The 19,613-nt window shown below is 46.0% G+C and overlaps 1 protein-coding gene across 1 annotated transcript in view; it reads left to right on the top strand.

Annotated features, from left to right (window-relative positions):
- LOC308597542 (lysozyme C-3-like) overlaps window positions 1-19,613 on the top strand; it is a 54,158-nt gene that overhangs the window by 12,490 nt on the left and 22,055 nt on the right. The gene's annotated exons all lie outside the window — the stretch shown is intronic.

The following is a 19,613-nucleotide window of genomic DNA, read 5'->3' as shown; positions in this document are numbered from 1 at the left end:
GATAGATTGGAAAATGGGCCCCATGTTTGCAGTCAATTTAAAATCGGAACACACCCTATAATATTCCCATTACTTCCTAATTGACTTTCTCCTGCTTATAACTTCTGGTACATCCTATTATTATGAAGTTTTCCAGGCATTTTGCTTGGTGTCTTTGTGGTCAACTCTTCTGTGAGGCAAAGGTTTTACTTACACAGGTTGAGACCTAAGGGAAGCTGAGGCTCACAGAGAGAGGGACTCGCAACCACCAAATTTCTGTGTTGTTGTTTGTTGTTTAGTCGTTTAGTCGTGTCCGACTCTTCGTGACCCCATGGACCAGAGCACGCCAGGCACTTCTGTCTTCCACTGCCTCCCACAGTTTGGTCAAAATTTCTGTCACATTTCTGTGTAGCAACTTCAAAACAAAACAAAAATTATCCACAAAGGAGTGATGAGCAAGAAATGTTTCTGTACTCCTTGGATGGGTTTGGGGGCAAGGTGGGCATTGCCATGTGCAGGTAGGAATATCCCTGGCCAGCAGGAGGAGCTCTGCATGCAAACTACTACTGTGTGCACGTTCTTCAGCCCAATCCATGACAAGGGGAGCACATGGGCAAGCAGTCTGGAAATATGAGTGCAGCGGAATGATGGCAAGGGGAAGCAGAAAGAACCACAGGGGGAGTCGAAAATGGGCTGTACTTGGTCCAGTACCAAGTAATGCTGTCAGTATGGGGATATAAGCTTGTGCAAACTCACCCCCATGCCCATTAGAAACAGATTTTGGGGTTTCCCCTACCCTCATGAACAGAATTGGGAAGAGGGGAAATTTTTTATTGCTGTACCAACATCTATTTCACTAATGGAGGAATTGTTCTTCCTGGAGCATTAGCTTTTTTTGCTGCTGCATCGCACTGTTGACTCGTTAAACTTGTGGTCCACCAAAACCCTTAGATCCTTTTCACATGTACTGCAAGTAAGCCAGGTGTTCCCCATCCTATATTTGTGCATCTGGTTCTTCCTGCCTAAGTGCAGAAACTGACATTTGTCCCTATTGAAATTCATTTTGTTAGCTTGTGCCAAATTCTTCAATCTGTTATGGTCATTTTGAATTCTGAGTCTTTATTCTGCAGCATTAGCTCCCTCTCCCAGTTTGGTGTCAGCTGCAAATTGGATGAGCATCCTCTCAATTGCTCATCCAGGTTTGAGTCCCAACTGATATCGGGGAAATTGAAGCCCGCATGAATTACTGGCATAACTGGCTGTTCGATCTCTTCGGAGGCTGCCATATTTCATCGCTGGAAGCTGGAAGATGTCCAAGGCACAAATTCGGCAACTCCCCAAAGTCAGTCTCGTCAGCCGGAAGCCCCTGTCTCCTAAAATTAAAAAGATTTGGCAAAAAAAGAAACAAACAGGCGTGTTCTGGACAGAAAGAGTTAAAAGAAAAATCTGCTAAACTACACAGTCGCTGGAAGCCAAGTTTTGGACTTCAAAAAGACTCCTATCTTGTCTTGATGAATGAGGTGAGAGGCTACTGTGTTTTTGTATTCGTTATATCTGCTATTTCATGATTTAGTGAACCTCACCAAGAAAGAATTAATTACCCAAAGGATCGCAGGAGGCGTAAAATAGTTGGACGTATTGGCATCATCACAGTCCTCAGCAGAGACCCCTGATCAAAACTGGCAGAGTAAGATCAGATATGATCAGGTCAGCTCGGGAGATTTTTTTAATTGGAATTACAAAAGGGGTGTACTTTACAGAGGATGCATTTGCTTGCATGGAATATTATGACATACAGTTTGAAAAGAGAGTGATGGTAAACTCTGGATGCCTGCCAGCTGTCCGAGGGCCCCGGAGAGCTGGCGTGGGTTTTTATGCGGAAACTAAAACAATCTTTGTGTAACTTACTGATTGCCAAGTACTCCCCTACAGTACATTTGAAATATCGGCTGGTTTGGAAAGATCAAAGACAGTGCAAAGTCGTTAATTAATTTCAACCTTGGATGGAAGCTCAGAGCCTATTAGAGCAACAATCAGCAGAAAAAGGAGGGGTCACTGAAGGAAGTCTGTGCTTCAAAATATTAAGACTGAACAATGTGGAAAAAGCCCCTGCATGATGATAGAAATAAGGAATGGTTAAATAAAACAAGATTGAGAGTTATACCAGCGACTGACTGATAGAGAGAGGAGATTGTCAATATCAGGATTGGAAAATTGTGAAGTAACAAAGACCCCTCTCGCTCTCCAGGCTTCAGCGAAAGCCTGCATTCGCCCCATAGGACGCACACACATTTCCCCTTCATTTTTGGAGGGGGAAAAGTGCGTCCTATAGAGCGAAAAATACGGTACTTGGGGACACAACCAGCCCCAGCAAAAACAATCTTTTGGCTGTATTGTTTTTTGTTTTTGAATGTGGTAAGATTTGGCTTGATTTGTTATTAATATGAATGTTTTTCCCCCTCTTTATTGGAAAATGAATAAAAAAATTTTTTTTACAAAAAAAAGGAGGGCCAGATGAGCCTTGGGCTGAGCTTTGTTGGCTTTGGTTGCTGTTGTGGCCCCCAACTGCTTAGAGTGTTTTAAATGGCCTTTAGCGTTTTAATAATTTTAAATTGTTTTCAACTGTTTTCAACCTGTTTTATAACGGCTCTTTGGGGGATGTGCCTCAGAGGAGAGGAGAGGAGCAGGGCCCCTCAATCGCAGTGGTTTAGGGTAGGGAGAGGTATGGAGGGGGGCAGGCCAGGTAAGGGGCACACGTGCCAGCCCCTCCTCCAACCTGGGGAATTGTGCTGGTCCTATCAGCCAGCCCTCAGGTCAGTGACTATTGCTGAATGCCAGGGCAGCTCAGAATAAGATTTAAATAATAATAATACAAGGTTTACCACCCTATACCAGCAGGTCTCGGGGCGCTTCACAGGATAAAATCATAATATTAAAACAGGAAATACATAAGATCTCCCTCACCCATGATCTGATTATAGATGAGGATGTTGATCTGGCCTGTGTCACTGAGACCTGGGTGGATGAGCAGGGTGGAGTTGGTCTCGCTCAACTGTGCCCACCTGGGTACTTGGTTCAGCATCAGCGCAGACTTGGGGTTCAGGGAAGGGTACTTGCTGTGGTCTATAGAGATTCTTTCTCTCTCCATGCTCTCTGTCCAGCTAAGGGGCAAAACTGTGTTGTTGTTTTTAAAGTGTTTTACTGGAAGTTCCCTTAAGCTCTGGCCAAAAAAAGAGAAGAAATGTTCTGTATATTTTCTGGCCACCAGCAATGGGGAACTGATACCATTGCTTAAACAAATCCATACCACGAGAACAAGATTTGATTCAGCTGAGCAATTGGGGAAATAAGGAATATTTCCAAAAACTGTTTGCAAAGTTAGAACTTCCCCATTTTTAAAGCTCAAGTACAAAGACATGGGACTTTGTGCTTAAACCCAGCAGTATGTCAACAGATATAGGGTTTGCAGTGCTGAGGAAGAGCCCTTTCTCCCTACATCAGGTGCAACTGCCTTCCTGAAGTTGTCAGCTGAGGGGGAAACTCAAACGTCAAGATAGCTATATCAAGCAACACACGTCTCTCCTCTTAAGTTGAGGGGTACTGCTGGGTTTAAGCAGGGTTGGGCAATGGGGATCAGGGGCATGATGGATGAGAGAGAGGGAATGACACATCAGACATGAAACCTAAAACGGCATGTAAGTAGGAGTCCAGGGCCCTTCTAGTCCCATGTCTTTGTACTTGAGCTTTAAATTTGATATTTTATGGCACGGTCCCTTGTGGAGGGCTCTAATTAGAACTGTCATACAGTGGTTCCGCTCCTTCCTCCTGGGCCGTGTTCAGAAATTGGTGGTGGGGGATGAGTGTTCAGACCCCTGGGCTCTCACTTGTGGGGTGCCTCAGGGTTCTTTCCTCTCCCCCATGCTTTTCAACATCTACATGCAGCCGCTGGGAGAGATCATCAGGGGGTTTGGGCTGGGTGTTCATCAGTATGCAGATGATACCCAGCTCTACCTACCTTTCTTTCAAATCAGAACCAGTGAAGGCGGTGACAGTCCTGTGTGAGTGTCTGGAGGCGGTTGGAGGATGGATGGCGGCAAACAGATTGAGATTGAATCCTGACAAGACAGAAGTACTGTTTCTGGGGGACAGGGGGCGGGCAGGTGTGGGGGATTCCCTGGTCCTGAATGGGGTAACCGTGCCCCTGCAGGACCAGGTGCGCAGCCTGGGAGTCATTTTGGACTCACAGCTGTCCATGGAGGCACAGGTCAAATCTGTGTCCAGGGCAGCTGTTTACCAGCTCCATCTGGTACGTAGGCTGAGACCCTATCTGCCTGCGGACTGCCTCGCCAGAGTGGTGCATGCTCTGGTTATCTCCCGCTTGGACTACTGCAATGCGCTCTACATGGGGCTACCTTTGAAGGTGACCCGGAAACTACAACTAATCCAGAATGCAGCAGCCAGACTGGTGACTGGGAACGGCCGCCGAGACCATATAACACCTGTCAGAGCTGCTTCCAGATCCTAGCTCACAGAGGATCACGCTAGCCAGCGATCATTAAGTAAAAGTCTTTATTGAGTTACAGTTTCCATTCTCAAGCTGCTGCGTGCAACTCTACGTCTAGTGGTTAGATCGGCGAAGCTCCGTCTGAGTCTCCGCCCCTTGTGCACCAACTTAATATCCTAGCCCTGCTCCACCTTTTCCGCCTGACTGTTCTCCTCTGGGTCCCTCTGCCCCCCGGGGTCTCTTCCTTCCGGGATTCTTCTGACGCCGACCCCCCGGAACCCCCTGTCTCCTTGCGCCGGGCTTTAGGACCTGGCTCCCTTTCCTGGCTGCCTACTGCGTCACTTTCCTGTGCATTTGAACTTGGCGCGCGCGCCCAACCTTCCACTTTCCGTCTGACCGTTTCTTCGCTCCCCGATGGAGGTGTGGCCACTCCTGACTCGTGCCCTCCCCCCTGTTGTGAGCTGCCAGCGCTTGATCCCTGGCGCCCTTCCTCTTCCCTGCTCTCTGGCGGTGACGCTGGTCCCGATTTCCAACTGCTCTCCTCTGAGTCCCCTCTGGCTCTATCTTCCTGGGGTGTCCCCCTAGGCTCCCCCCTTGCCCTGACCACTGGTGCTCCTTTCTGTGAATCTTCTGATTCACTGGAAAGACTCGGAGATCTCGGGTCGTCGTCATCACTCATCTTTTCTTCTGCCTCCTCCCCCTCGCTCTCTGTTTCCTCCCTTGCCCTTGCCTCTGCTCCTGAACCCCTGACAACACCGGTCTTGAAAGACCTACATTGGCTCCCAGTACGTTTCCGAGCACAATTCAAAGTGTTGGTGCTGACCTTTAAAGCCCTAAACGGCCTCGGTCCAGTATACCTGAAGGAGCGTCTCCACCTCCATCGTTCTACCCGGACACTGAGGTCCAGCACCGAGGGCCTTCTGGCGGTTCCCTCACTGCGAGAAGCCAAGTTACAGGGAACCAGGCAGAGGGCCTTCTCGGTAGTGGCGCCCTCCCTGTGGAACGCCCTCCCACCAGATGTCAAGGAGAACAACTACCACCAGACTTTTAGAAGACATCTGAAGGCAGCCCTGTTTAGGGAAGCTTTTAATGTTTGATGTATCATAGTATTTTAATATTCTTTTGGAAGCCGCCCAGAGTGGCTGGGGAAACCCAGCCAGATGGGCGGGGTATAAATAATAAATTATTATTATTATTATTATTAACTGACAAAAACAAGATAAGATGTGCTTTCAGCTTGGGACAACAAAATGGCATAAACTGTGGTGCTGCTGAAAAAGAAAGGAGCCTCCATAAGGCGGTGGAAGACAACCAAAGGACTAAAACGGGAATATTTCACACAAAAAACTGCATCTGTTCGCATGGATTTTTGTCATATATGGATCAACATTAAAGTGAAAGTGAATCTTTGATCTTTGCAAGCTTCCCCTAGGGCCCGGGGGGAGCAAGCTTGGATTCTAGGGGAACCAAACAATTATTAACTGGAATATACCTGATGGCATTGTCTTCTATGGAAGACCTTTATTTGGATTTGGGAAACCCCAGCTCGTTAAAGAGACTTGAAAGACTGCTTTGAATTTTATTAAACAAAGGAAAGTTAGAAGCCAGCCCAGAGTTTTGGAGTTAAGAGTTAAGGGGGCCCTCTGAGGGGGGACAGTGCCGAAAACAATTGTCAAACAGAATGAATAACATTCCTCTTGCATGCTAATACACATATGGATTTGTTAAATATGATTGAAAGTCGCATACCAGTGATTGTCATGATGATAAAGGGTTAAGATCAGAACTATGATATTGGGAATAAACAACAGAGGAAAATTCAAGAACAAGAATAAAATACCTTCTCCTACTAGCCAGAACATGGGCAGTCCCATTAAATTATTTAATTTGGAATGTATAATTGGCTTTATTATTTGTGCTATGATGTGGCAAGATTTGGTATGTTATTAATGAAAAATTAATAAAAATTATTTTTTAAAAAACAACTTCCATAATCCCATGGTAGCTAGGAGTGATGGGAGCTGGAGTCTAGGGACATCTGGAGGCAATTTAGCTATCCCTGGAGTATGTAGTGCAGTTGAAAACGGCAATAACCCTGGAGAGCAGAATACACCAAGTGTAACTCCTAGTGGTAGACTACAGCAGGCACGTACAACATGTTGATCGCAAGCCCCCAGTCAACCTTGGTTTTTTTCTGGTCGACCTCAGGGCCTTTCTCTGCAACCTTAGATGCAGCAGCAGCAGCTGCTGCTGCCAGTCTCCACAGTGATGCAACTTTGAGCAGCGCGCACATGGGGGGACAGAGGGAGGCACAAGGGAGCTGGGAGAGGTCTGTGTGATGCTGTTGGAAAAGGGGAGGTGGGCTTATCGTGGCTTTCTCAATTGGGGAAGGGGGCGGCTGCTGGAGACGGAGGGAAGCGTGAGGAGGAGCCGCGTGAAGGGAAAGAGGGATCAAGATCAGGACCAGCTGCGTGGCCCCCTTTGACAGGGAGGGGGAGGGCAGGCACTATTGGGATCCACATCAGCTTCGAGGCTCCCTTTGACAGGTGGGAGGGAGGAACAGCTCAGCAGCCAGCGTTGTCTTTTCCCCCCAATTTTTTTTAATTGATTTTCCCATTTTTTTAAACAAACGAACAAATAGACAAGCAAACATAAAACAGTGGTGATGGGGGCCGCATCTTCTGTCACATCTGAGTGCAGCAGCCTACCTTAGAGGGTGCAGAATAGGCTGCCTGGCATATACTCTGGCTCAATAAAACCTCACTGGTTTTGCCCACTTCTCAACATTAGCCATCTAAGACAGCTGCATCCCTTTGCCTAATGCTATGGCCAGGTCTGCTTTCAATCCCACCCTGCCTGTTCCCTAAGATTTTACAGACAACAGATATGCTCCTTGTCTGTATGCTGCAATTAACATCTGCTGAGCTAATTGACTTGGCAGGGAGCTTTTCTTGTCACCATCTTCACCCAGAAGTCCCATAGATGTTATATAGATGCTGAAGGGGAGCTGAAGGAAGCAGTGGTGTGTCCGCTCTTAAATAAAACTTCACTAGATCCTTCAGACCTATCCAAGGACCGCCCAGTTTCAAATCTTCCATAACTGGGTAAGGTAATTGAGAGAGCGGTTGCTGAACAGCTTGGTAGGTTTCTGGAGGAAACATCGGCTTTATATTCATTTCAGTCTGGGTTCCATCCTGGTTTCGAGACCGAGATGGCTCTGGTTGCCCTAACAGACAACTGGATTGAGGCTGGTCGTAGACAACTGGATCAAGGCTGGTCGGGACTGCTGATTCTTTTAGATTTATCAGCAGCCTTTGACATGGTTGATCATGATCTTCTGGACCACTGCCCCGCTGATGTGGGGATACAGGGCATAGCCCATAAATGGCTGTGCTCTTTTATCTCTGGTCGGGGACAGAGGGTGGCACTAGGGAGGGAGATGTCGTTGCACCACTCCTTGGTGTGTGGAGTGCTGCAGGGCGCAATCCTCTCCCTGATGCTTTTTAACATCTTTGTGTGCCCCCTTGCCCAGATTGTACAGAGCTTTGGGCTGGGTTGTCACCAATATGCTGATGACACTCAGCTCTATCTGCTGATGGATGGCCACACAAACTCGGCCCCGGACACACTGACCAGATGCTTGGAAGCTGTGGCGGGATGGTTTTGTGGGAGCCAATTGAAACTAAATCCTTCGAAGACAGAGGTCCTCTGGCTGGGTCGGGATTGTATGGGGATGAGGGACCAACTCCCTTCTCTTGTGGGGGTCCAATTAGTGCCATTGCCTTCCGTTAAGAGTTTGGGTGTAATCCAATGTAGAGAGGTTTTTGTTAGTTTGTGTAGAAACTAACCTTCTGTACAAATATAAAATGTACTGTCAGAGCTGCTTCCAGATCCTAGCTCACAGAGGATCACGCTAGCCAGCGGTCACTTATAAAAGTCTTTTATTGAGTTACAGTTTCCATTCTCAAACTGCTGCGTGCAACTCTACGTCTTATGGGTTAGACCGGCGAAGCTCCGTCTGAGTCTCCGCCCCCTGTACACCAGCTAAGTACCCTAGCCTTACTCCACCTTTTCCGCCTGACCGTTCTTCTCTGGGTCCCTCTGCCCCCCGTGGTCTCTTCCTTCCGGGACGCTTCTGACGCTGACCCCCCCGGACCCTCCTGTCTCCTTGCGCCGGGCTTTAGGACCTGGCTCCCTTTCCGGGCTGCTTACTGCGCCACCTTCCTGTGCATTTGAACTTGGCGCGCGCGCCCAACCTTCCACTTTCCGCCTGACCGTTTCTTCGCTCCCCGATGGAGGTGTGGCCACTCCTGACTCGTGCCCTCCCTCCTGTTGTGAGCTGCCAGCGCTTGATACCTGGCGCTCTTCCTCTCCCCTGCTCTCTGTTGGTGACGCTGGTCCCGATTTCCAACTGCTGCTCTCTGAGTCCCCTCTGGCCCTTTCTTCCTGGGGTGTCCCCCTAGGCTCCCCCCTTGCCCTGGCCACTGGTGCTCCTTTCTGTGAATCTTCTGATTCACTGGAAAGACTCGGAGATCTCGGGTCGTCGTCATCACTCATCTTTTCTTCTGCCTCCTCCCCCTCGCTCTCTGTTTCCTCCCTTGCCCTTGCCTCTGCTCCTGAACCCCTGACAGGTGTAGTCATTGTTTTCCTACTTTTGCTTCTGGCCTCAACCATCACTGGTGTTTGGCCCTCAGAAGGGAATGTGACCCTTCATCTGCATAACACCCCCCAGTTTCTCCTCTGTTCAATTCAGGACAGATGAAGAATTTGTCCCTTTGTAATGTCCCATATGAAGTGGCCTGACCTGCTCTGACACAACCAGCTCCTGGGCTAATGTGCAGATCCTTCCGATTTCACACTTCTCCAAATGTTGCAATGCAGGTTTCTACTCAAGAAGGCATTTTCACATGTGCACTGCATGATAAAAAGCATACATTTGTGTCAGGGCTGCCACTCAGTCCCAGCTCACATAGGACCACGCTAGCCAGCGTTCAGGTTAAAAGAGTCTTTATTGGATTACAGGTTCCATTTCCAAACTGCAATGTGCAGCCCTACTTCTTCTAGGTCAGACCGGCGAAGACCCGTCTGAGTCTCCGCCTCTAGCACACCAGCTTAATACCCTAGCCTTGCTCTACCTCCTGCGCCTTTCCTTCCGTCTCTGGGTCCTTCTGCCCCCCGGGGTCTCTTCTTTCCTACTCTCTTCTGACGCGGACCCCCCTGACCCTTCCGCCTCCTTGCGGCGGGCTTTGGGACCTGGCTCACTCTCTGGGCTGCTTACTGCGCCAGCTTCCGCTACATTTGAACTTGGCGCGCGCGCCCAACTCTCCACCTTCCTCTTGATCGTTTCGTCGCTCCCCGAGGTGGGCGTGACTACTCCTGACTCATGCCCTCCCTCCTTCTGAAAGCCTCCGGAACCCGATATCTGGTCCCCTTCCTCCCCGCTGCTCCCGGCTGGGTACGTGGGTCCCGATCTCCAACTGCTGCTCTCTGATCCCTCTCTGGACCCTTCTTCCTGGGGTGTCCCCCTGTTTTCCCCCCTTGCTCTGACTGCTGGCGCTCCCTTCAGGGAATCCTCGGACTCACTGGATAAGCTCGGCGATCTCGGTTCGTCATCCCCACTCATCTTTCCTTCGTATTCCTCCCCCTCGCTCTCTGTCTCCTCCCTTCTCTGCGTCTCTGCTCCTGAACCCCTGACAATTTGTTATAAAAGAAGTCTAGAAAGGGACTTGTGAAGGAACAGGCAGGAAGCACAACAGACGCTGGATTTAAACCTGAGTTTGGGACACTTCCATACTTTCACTCTTTTCTGGTGAAATTCAATCATATAACAACATATTCAGGTTTTCCCATTGTTGATTTGGCAAAAGTTTATTTTGCATTAATGTGCAAAAAAATAATTTCCTTTTCTCCCCCGCCCCTGCCACCATCAAAAACTCAGACTTTTTGCAATACAGAAAGTCGTAGAGAAATGCAATGGAAAATGCAGGGCAGCAATTGCTTGCTGCAATATCATATAAGCTCTCCCAAAACTATTCAGAATGAATAATAATAATAATAATAATAATAATAATAATAATAATAATAATAATTTATTTATACCCCGCTCTTCTGGCTGGGCTTCCCCAGCCACTCTGGGTGGCTTCCAAAAAAATATTAAAATACTGTAATACATCAACAGAAAGAATGCTCAGTAACTAATTAATGTTGTATAATTTGCTGACAAACTTTGTGCAAAAAAGCACCAGGATGTATAATCAATAAATAGGTCATGTGAAAGCAGCTTTTGGGGCAAAATATGTTCTGAAATATATTTACCGGTAAATATGGAATTTGTGGGATTTTTTAAGGCAAATGAGGCAACAGGGCAGAAAGGACTTAGGAATGAACACATGCAAGAGTGGAACATGGGAAATAGACTGTTTATTCAGGTTTTACAGTTTTTGAAACAATGAAAAAAGAACTGTCCAAGCTGGTGAAACTGGATGTTGGGGTTGATTTTTTTGGCATATTACAAGAAATGGTTCCTCTTTTGAAATGCCTTCAGCTTTCTTCGGGGAAATGTTACACACCCTTCAGCATTTCTCTGATGAAAATAGAGATGTTCTCTTCAATAATAGTAAGAAGAATTTCACTATTTATACCCCACCCAACTGACTCGGTTGCCACTTTGGGCAGCTTCCAACATATTAAACATTAAAAAACGTCCCTATACAGGGCTGCCTTCAGATGGCTCAGGGGTTGGTTAACTCCATACCCTCCAACATTTCTCTGATAAAATAGGGACATCCTAAGGAAAAGTGGGACATTCTAGGATCAAATCAGAAACTGGGACGGCTTCTGTAAATCTGGGACATCCCTGGAAAATAGGGACACTAGGAGGGTTTGATGTTACTGGTCTCCAGTAGGAATGGTGGAAGGTAGTCAATTCCATTAGCATTTTAAAGCCAAATCTATTCACACTTTATGATACAGTACACAAATTGAAACACAGGTACCCTTTGAAATCTGCACTAAGCTGAATGTTGTGGTGCACTTCTCCAATGTTTGCAAAAATGCATATATTAAAGAAAGTGTGCATAAAGATAATGTATTAGTGAAAATAACATACAAAAATGCCTTTTATTGAAGGAAATTGCTTTTTAAAATGTGTACATAATTTCAAAGTGCATACAAAAATGTGTTTTTATGAGAAATTCACACTGAAATAAATTAGGAATTTATTATTATTAGTTTTTTTCAAATTGCAGCAGAAATGTCGTGAACTGAAATCGAGATTGGAAAAATGTGAAACTGAGGGGGAAACTCTGGGGCACACTTTCAGAATAAAAATTTGCTTGCACCGCACTGAATTTTTTATTGATAAGAATTACATGGGACAGGGGAGAGAAACAACTAGCAGTGCTTGATTTACAACATAGAACACAACTGCTTTATAATATGATAATGGGACATCTAGAAAGTAGAAAACAATGCAGCTACTGTACATAAGAACACAAATCCTTCCCCAAATATAATATTGTCCTTGAATCTTCCCACCCCAGTTGCCATTCTCTGCCACCACACCCTTTGAGAGCCCCTGCACTAGAATAACAGAACAGAGCCCTAAAAGCAGAGGACAGCTGGCCAAGAATGACATTGACCATGGCTGTGATATTAAAGTTCTATACTGGTCCCTTTTTTGTCTCCAAAAGCTTCTCTTTTTTCTCTGTTTATTTGTTGCCTCACAATGATTTCCATCCCCAGACTCCCTTGTGCCAGCCCCTGAACCCCAAATCCCCTAAATGTGCAGCTCAGGCTGTTTGGGTGGCAAAGGAGAGTGACAGAGGAATATACCATACATGCTGTTGGACCTTAACTCCAAGTATCCTGGGAGATAGCACATAAGATACGGTATGCCCAGCTACAAACTCAACAGAGAAAAGGCCCTGCTGCAAGAGATCCAGATTCAGATGCTGGGTTTTGTAATGCATGCCCTCCAACATTTCTCCAATGAAAATAGGGACATCCTAAGGAAAAGTGGGACATTCCGGGATCAAATCAGAAACCAGGACGGCTTCTCTAAATCAGGGACGTCGCTGGAAAATAGGGACAATTGCGGGGGGGGGGGGTCTGGTAATGTATTTATTTTTAAAAGAATTACTCAAATGTTCTAAGATAAGTCATCTAACCTTGTGTGAAACCAACCAAGCTGGTTGGTTGTATATATCACCTCTAGGGCCACAACAGCTCAACCCTTAAACTGTACTAGCTGGGAGGCAAAATTACAGCTGGAGTATTCTGGGATTCCAGCCTCTGAGAATATAGATATGAGATGGTATCTAGCACAGAAGTTTGATTTCCCAAGCCATCTCTCATGTAATATGTGGCAAAAATGCCTGATGTTGGGCCATCACAACCAGCACACAACTGTGTGTGTGGAAAATTACACTTGTACACATGATTAATCTTCCATTCAATCTGCAAGGATCTCCTTTAATTGAAGAAAATGCTAGGATCTTCTTTTTTTGGAGCAAATCCCCAAAGCAAACTTGCACTTGGGATTTTACTCCATGTAAATAATCTTTTCCCCTGCCCTCTCATCTATCCTATTCTGGGGATGAGCCGTGGGAGGAAGATCATGCAGATCATACAGTCAAACTACACAGGGCCTTGCAGGAAGGTTCACTTCAGCAACAAAGACAGAGCTGTTTCGCCTGGCCTTTGGTTTTTAGTATTTATTATTATTATTAACAAACCTAGACAGCATCTTAACAAACCTAGACAGCATCTTAAAAAGCAGAGACATCACCTTGCCAACAAAGGTCCATATAGTTAAAGCTATGGTTTTCCCAGTAGTGGAAATGTGAGATTGTTTTTAAAAAAGGGAAATGATTTATAATGAAATGAAAAAAAAGTTTAGAATAATCTTTGTTTTTTAAAAAAGAAGACTTTCTATTAGGAATTGTAGGAGCGGAGGTTCCAAAAGAACAGAAGAATTTGTTTATGAATGCTAAGACTATTGCCTGGAAATTGCTAGCCCAAAGATGGAAAGAAGAAGCTGTTCCAACCAAGGAAGAATGGCAAATTAAATTAATGCATTATGCTGAGATGGTTAAATTAGCAGGAAAATTCAGAGACCAAGACAAAAAGAAATTCAGGAAGGATTGGGAAACGTACTGGGAAACGCAGAAGTATTGTAAACATGTTAACACATTGGCAGGTTTTTATGAACACTTGTAATTTTAGAGTTATTGTGGAAAAAAATGGATGGAAAAACTTTGGAGTAATAATAATATGCAGTTGAAAAGGAAGACCAAGGAACTAGGGGAGAGAGGGGAGGGGAGTCATGGGATTTGGAGAATCCCTAATTTAGGATTTGAAATTATTTTTGTATATACTTGTATGCGTGTTTGTTATTATTATTTTGTACGGTTGTTTTATGGTTGTATGCTTAGAATGAATGAATAAATAAATAAGTTCTCAATTTTTCTGCCTTAATTTTTTTAAAAGTGTAGCACATTCAATTGCATTCTATGTTGTATTTCTCCCAATATACATACATTTGTATGCAACTGTAACTTATGTAATGCATTTTTCTATGTTGTTCTCATTAATATGTGGATTTCGCCCTAACATACATATTATTTGGCTGGAGAACTGCATTGCAAGATTAGGAATTATAACTGTATTTGGAGGTTTTGAAACTGTATTTTGAAAGATAACTGTCTTTGGGATTGCATAATATTTCAGGAAGTGCAAACAAGATAATTGGGTGAAACAAACTGAAGTTCACCCCCTGTTCCTTGCCAACAACTGTGTGTTGCTGGAGAAGCAAATAAAAACCGTTACCTGTGCCTCTTTGTTGAATAGTTCTGAAGAATTGCTTCCTCTTCGCCCCCAGATCAAGTTCTTGAACTTAGATGGGAAAGCATAATCAACACAATGGCTTCTTCTGCTCCTCTTTCTACAAGCTTCAGTCAAGGATGGAAGGGGAGGCAGTGCATCTTGAACATTCTCCCCCCTCCAGCCCCCCCCCACTCCACATTCCCAGACACACTCTTTAGCCCTCCATGAGTCTAGTATAAGAAAATGCATTTTCAGGCTTTCACCCATCCATGAGGACAGCCAGAATGCTTTCAATAAGGTGAATTACTTGTGTGACTAAGTACAGGGACACTTTTCAACTTCAATGGATTTTGTATGGGGACTGATTTGTAAATAAGGGGACTGTCCCTGGGAAACAAGGACACCTGGGAACCTTATTCAGAGACCCTCTGAAGCAGATTTGGCAAGGGCAAGGGCATGATGAGGGGAGAAGGGAAACTTTTCTCTGAACTTGTAGTCATAGAATCATAGAATCATAGAATCATAGAGTTGGAAGAGACCACAAGGGCCATCAAGTCCAACCCCCTGCCAAGCAGGAAACACCATCAGAGCACTCCTGACATATGGTTGTCAAGCCTCTGCTTAAAGACCTCCAAAGTAGGAGACTCCACCACACTCCTTGGCAGCAAATTCCACTGTCGAACAGCTCTTACTGTCAGGAAGTTCTTCCTAATGTTTAGGTGGAATCTTCTTTCTTGTAGTTTGGATCCATTGCTCCGTGTCCGCTTCTCTGGAGCAGCAGAAAACAACCTTTCTCCCTCCTCTATGTGACATCCTTTTATATATTTGAACATGGCTATCATATCACCCCTTAACCTCCTCTTCTCCAGGCTAAACATGCCCAGCTCCCTTAGCCGTTCCTCATAAGGCATCGTTTCCAGGCCTTTGACCATTTTGGTTGCCCTCCTCTGGACACGTTCCAGTTTGTCAGTGTCCTTCTTGAATTGTGGTGCCCAGAACTGGACACAGTACTCCAGGTGTGGTCTGACCAGAGCAGAATACAGTGGCACTATTACTTCCCTTGATCTAGATGCTATACTCCTATTGATGCAGCCCAGAATTGCATTGGCTTTTTTAGCTGCCGCGTCACACTGTTGGCTCATGTCAAGTTTGTGGTCAACCAAGACTCCTAGATCCTTTTCACATGTACTGCTCTCAAGCCAGGTGTCACCCATCTTGTATTTGTGCCTCTCATTTTTTTTGCCCAAGTGCAATACTTTACATTTCTCCCTGTTAAAATTCATTTTGTTTGTTTTTGCCCAGTTCTCTAATCTGTCAAGGTCGTTTTGAAGTGTGATCCTGTCCTCTGGGGTGTTAGCCACTATAATTCACACACAAACACATAACCCCCACACAGGGAGGGAGAACTTCAAGGCAAATGTGGCCTTCCAGACATATCTGTCCACCTTGCATGACTTTCCCTTGACCATGCCCTCTCTCATGGCCCTGTTCTGTGTGCAGCCCAAGTGCTTCACCTGAATGTGCCCTTGAACTGTGATGAGACCCCCTTGCTTGCCTGCCTGGGGGATAAAGAGACAATATGGGGGGTTGAAAACTCTGACTGCTCTGTGGCTACTGTAGCTGGCTGCATAAAGAGTCCTATCTTTTGACCCACCCACTTTTGCCTCTGCACTAGCATGTGGCCCCCATAAGACTTCCCAAGAGGAATTGTGGCCCTCAGGCTGAAACATACTGTCCAGCCCTGCCCTAATATCTGAAGGCCAGTTCAAAGTGGAAATGCTCTAAATGCTCCCCCAAAGTATTCCGGCTTTGAGTCTGAAGGGAAAAGCACTTCCACAATTCTGAGGCAACCCAATGTATCCTTCCTGAGTGCAAAGGCAGGATGTGCTTTATGGGGTTGGAAAAAAGCTCTTTAGAAAACCAAACACCCTCCTTTCCTTTCTGCTAATTTTTTCAACAGCTTTCACAGATGACGACATCACAGATGACATTGAGTGTGCTAAGACAGTTGTTCGTGACCCCCAAGGGATGGATGCCTGGTGCGTCTTGCTAACTTCTCACTGCTGGCAAGACTCAAAAGCAGCTGAGATTTCAATTGTTGTGACTGCTTAGAGACGTGTCTTTCACTAGGTTTTTTTGCAGCTAGCAGCTAAAGATTATTCCTCACTAGGCACTGGTGATGCCTCCAAGATGCTTCCTTAAATGTACAGCAATGGCTTTAGGTGTCTCTTGCCTCTTGGGAGCTGTAAGTACCCAGGTGTGAGTTTAAGGGAACAGTCTAACAACTGAGCCACTGTACAGCAGTGGTTAAAAGTGATGGACCTGGGAGGCCTGAGTTCAAATCCCAGCTTACAGTGTTGTGGCATGGGTTGCCAGCACCCTGGCTGTGCAGAAGGGTCAGTGGGAGGAGGGAAACAGATGAAGTGCACATGTGCACTGCCTAACAGTGTTGGTGTCATGCAGGAGATCACAGCTGCAGAGATTAGAAAAGAAGAGTTGTTCCGTTGTCTGGAGAGGTCACTTCCTGGTTCACATGGAAAAAACATTTTCAAGAGAGCCCAGCAACAGAAGGGCACAGCTGTATTGAGGCAGCACTGGGTATTGAAATTTTGTGCCCCTAACAATTTTGCAAAGGGATGCGGGTGGCGCTGTGGGTAAAACCTCACTGCCTAGGACTTGCCGATCATATGGTCGGCGGTTCGAATCCCTGCGGCGGGGTGAGCTCCAGTCTTTTGGAGCCAGTGTGGTGTAGTGGTTAAGAGCGGTAGTCTCGTAATCTGGGGAACCGGGTTCGCGTCTCCGTTCCTCCACATGCAGCTGCTGGGTGACCTTGGGCCAGTCACACTTCTTTGAAGTCTCTCAGCCCCACTCACCTCACAGAGTGTTTGTTGTGGGGGAGGAAGGGAAAGGAGAATGTTAGCCACTTTGAGACTCCTGAAGGGGAGTGAAAGGCGGGATATCAAATCCAAACTCTTCTTCTTTCGGTCCCAGCTCCGGCCCACCTAGCAGTTCGAAAGCACCCCTAAGTGCAAGTAGATAAATAGGTACCGCTTTATAGCGGGAAGGTAAACGGTGTTTCCGTGTGCTGCGCTGATGCCGGCTCGCCAGAGCAGCTTCGTCACGCTGGCCACGTGACCCAGAAGTGTCTCCGGACAGCGCTGGCCCCTGGCCTCTTAAGTGAGATGGGTGCACAACCCTAGAGTCGGACACAACTGGCCCGTATGGGCAGGGGTACCTTTACCTTTACCTAACAATTTTGCACTATGGCAACTGCCCCTGTGCCCTCCCATGCTATGCCACTGCTGGCTCATGGGCTGATACTTGGTCTCTCAGCCTAATCTACCTCACAGGGTTCTTGAGAAGATAAGATAGAGAGGGGGGAGAACCACATATGCCACCCTGAGCGCCTTGAAGGAAATGTGGAATATAGGTGTAAAAATAAATAGATTGTACTTTATGGTCCAGTGAGAGTTGGGCCATAAAGAAGGCTGATCGCCGAAGAATTGATGCTTTTGAATTATGGTGCTGGAGGGGTCTCTTGAGAGTCCCATGGACTGTAAAAAGATCAGACGTATCCATTCTTAAGGAAATCAGCCCTGAGTGCTCCCTGGAAGGACAGATCCTGAAGCTGAGGCTCCAAGACTTTGGCCACCTCATGAGAAGAGAAGACTCCCTGGAAAAGACCCTGATATTGGGAAAGATGGAGGGCGCAAGGAGAAGGGGACGACAGAGGACGAGATGGTTGGACAGTGTTCTCGAAGCTACAAACATGAGTCTGACCAAACTGCGGGAGGCAGTGGAAGACAGGAGTGCCTGGCATGCTCTGGTCCATGGGGTCACGAAGAACTAGACATGGCTAAACGACTAAACAACAACAACATACTTCCATGGTGCTTATCCCCAGGGTACGTGCACATACAATTGTGAAACATGGACCTCTTATAAACGCCATCTCCAACTCCTCAAAAGATTCTATCAACCGTGTCTCCGAAAATGTTTACACACCACTTGGGAAGACAGGCAAACTAATGCCAATGTACTGGAAGAAGCAAAGATCACCAGTGTCAAAACAATGATTCTTCAACATCAACTTCGTTGGACTGGTCATGTTGTGCAGATGCCTGATTTTTTTCTTCCAAAGCAACTACTCTATTCCGAACTTAAAAATGGAAAGCGTAATACTTGTGGTCAACAAAAGAGATTTAAAGACTCTCTCAAGGTAAATCTTAAGAAATGTAGTATAAACACTGACAACTGAGAAACACTGGCCTGTGAGCGCTCCAATTGGAGAACAGCCTTTACCAGGTGTCATGGGCTTTGAAGATGGTCAAACTCAGGACAAAAGGGAGAAAGGTGCTAAGAGGAAGGCATGCTTGGCAAACCCTCACCATGATCTACTCCCATCCAGAAAGCTATGTCCTCATTGTGGAAGGATGTGTGGATCCAGAACTGGCCTCCACGGTCACTTATGGACTCACTGTTAAAACCATGTTTTTGGAAGACAAACTTACTTGGCTACAAGGGATTGCCAAAGAAGAAGACATACAATTGCAGTCTTAACCTTCAGAATCCTCTTGTCTCCTCTGTCTTTACCACTTAGGGCAGAGCTTTCCAAACTTTTCATGTTGGTGACACACTTTTTAGACATGCATCATTTCACAACACTGCAATTCAGTTTTACTAGCAAACCGGTTAAACTAGGGGCCCCATGTCCCATTAAACTTTAATTAGTTTAATGCTTATCAAATGTCCAGTGCGCTTCCGATGCGACAACGTTCCATTACAGCAGAGCTTTTCGCACAGCGGCTCAAGAAGGGCTGGAGAGTCAGCATCTTTTCAATAAAGGAATCTTGGAGCAAGCGGTTTGGAATTCAAATAAAAGGTTTATTTACACAAAACAAAAAACCCTGGTGAAGAATCACACATATCAGCAAGCACGCCCCAAAAGAAAAGGGGAAGGGGGAAGAGGCAAACACAGGAGTGAGTTGACTATTTATACAAACTCACATTCCTGGAAGCCTAACGACCTTCAGCTGCTCAGTGATTAGAGCGTCTTGATTAGAGCTTCTTAACCCTTTAATACCAACACCCCCTCTCGCTCGTAACACTGAGCTGTACCAACCTTAATTCAAATTTAAACCTGAACAGAAACATTTATGAGATTGCGGACTCAAAGCTTTTGTAAAACCGTCTGCGAGATTTTCTTGGCTTGGACAATACTTTAGTTCAATTAAACCTTGTTTTACACTTTGGCATACATTTTGATAACGGATATCCAAATGTTTTGTGTGTGCCTTGAATTGAC

The sequence above is a fragment of the Podarcis bocagei genome, assembly GCF_964188305.1.
Source record: "Podarcis bocagei genome assembly, chromosome: 11".
Taxonomy (NCBI): domain Eukaryota; kingdom Metazoa; phylum Chordata; class Lepidosauria; order Squamata; family Lacertidae; genus Podarcis; species Podarcis bocagei.
Note: the sequence above shows the minus strand (reverse complement) of the source record. Positions and strands in the feature narration are given on the sequence as shown.